The sequence below is a fragment of the Chrysochloris asiatica genome, unplaced genomic scaffold (assembly GCF_000296735.1).
Source record: "Chrysochloris asiatica unplaced genomic scaffold, ChrAsi1.0 scaffold00131, whole genome shotgun sequence".
Classification (NCBI taxonomy): Eukaryota; Metazoa; Chordata; class Mammalia; order Afrosoricida; family Chrysochloridae; genus Chrysochloris; species Chrysochloris asiatica.
Window position 1 is genome coordinate 6676360 of NW_006408649.1, and position 1751 is coordinate 6678110.

A 1751-nucleotide genomic window follows, 5' to 3' on the forward strand; every position below is an offset into this window, starting at 1 on the left:
ATAATGACTCTAGGTACAACTGAACGAAACACTGCCCAGTCTTGTGCCATATTTATAATTGTTGTTACACTTGAGCTAATTGCTGCTGCCACTGTGCCAATCCATCTTTTGGGGAGCCTCCTTCTTTTATGCTGACCTTCCGCTTTACCAAGCATGATGTCCTTCCCCAGGGACTGAAATACGATGTCCTTCCCCAGGGACTGAAATTTGAAAGACAAAGTCATACCATCCTGGCTTCTAAAGAACATTCTGGCTGTACTTCGTTCAACATAGAGTTGTTTGTTCTTCTGGCAATCCACGGTACTTTTAATATTCTTCTCCTACACCATAACTCAAATGCATCAATTCTTATATGGTCTTCTTTACACACTGTCCAACTTTCACATGCATACGAGGCAACTGAAAATACCATGGTTTGGGTCAGATGCATATTAGTCCTTAAACTGATATATTTACTCTTGAACACTTGAAAGAGGTCATGTGCAACAGATTTGCCAAATGCAATACCTAGTTTGATTTCTTGATTGCTGCTTCCATGAGTGCTGATTGTGATGCCAAGCAAAATGAAGACTTTGACATCTTCAATTTTTTCTCCATTTATCAAGCTGTTTTTATTGCTTCAGTTGTGCAGACTTCAGTTTTATTTACAATGAAGTGCAATACATACTGAAGGCTGTTGTCTTTGATCTTCATCAGTGTTTTAAGTTCTCTTCACTTTCAGCAAGAAAGGTTTTATCATCTGCACATCTCAGGCTGTTAATGATCTTCCTCAAATCCTGATGCCAGATCTTCTTCATATAAACCAGATTATTTACTCATCACACAGATTAAATAATTATGATGAAAAATTACATTTCCTGGTGGATACCTTTCCTGAATTTAAAGGATTCGGTATCCCCTTCTTCTGTTCAAAGAACTGATTCTTGGTCTGCGTACGGTTCCTCATGAGCACAATCAAGTGTTATGGAATATCCATTCTGCGAAATGTTATCCACAGCTTGTCATGATCCACACAGTTGAAGGCCTTTACATAGTCAATCAAGAACCAGTAAACATCGTTCTGGTATTCTCTACTTTAAGCCAAGATCCATCTGATGTCAGCAATGATATCCCTAGTTCCACATACAACTAAAATTTTGCAGAAGATAATCCCATATATGTAATCATCTTTTATGTTGTTTTTAGAAAGTAACTATACACAATGAACAGTGAAGAGAGGAAAGTACAAATGAAAGCACAAATTTCAGACCCAGCTGTTGTGTGGATAAATACGCAAATGTATGAGACCTTAAATGGAACGGAAAGAGAGGAGAAGAAAACATTAGGATCATGGAGAAGCTATACTTTTAAAAGAAAGAAAAGAAGTTATTGGTCAAAGAAAGCTGAACTAGGAAGGAATGAACTTCTGCAAAAAATAATGAGCTCCTAATCACTACATTTTAAGTCAGAAATGCTCTAGAGTGGATCCAATGGCAGGTTGAACTAAATGAGTTATACAATTGCTTCTAGCTCTAAAATTCTCCTTTTACATAAGTTACATAAAAAGTGAGATATTACAGAACGTTTTTGTTTTATTTCTTAATTAAATTTGCGATCCAGAATTTCCTCAAAACCTTAATTTGCAATCATTCTTTCTCCTTGACCATTCCCAAATTAAATATTTGCATTCACCATGCCTAAAGATAACAGAAGATGCTTGTTGATTAAAGATGGCACCAGAGTTAGATTTCTGGTTAGCAGAATTCTGAAGT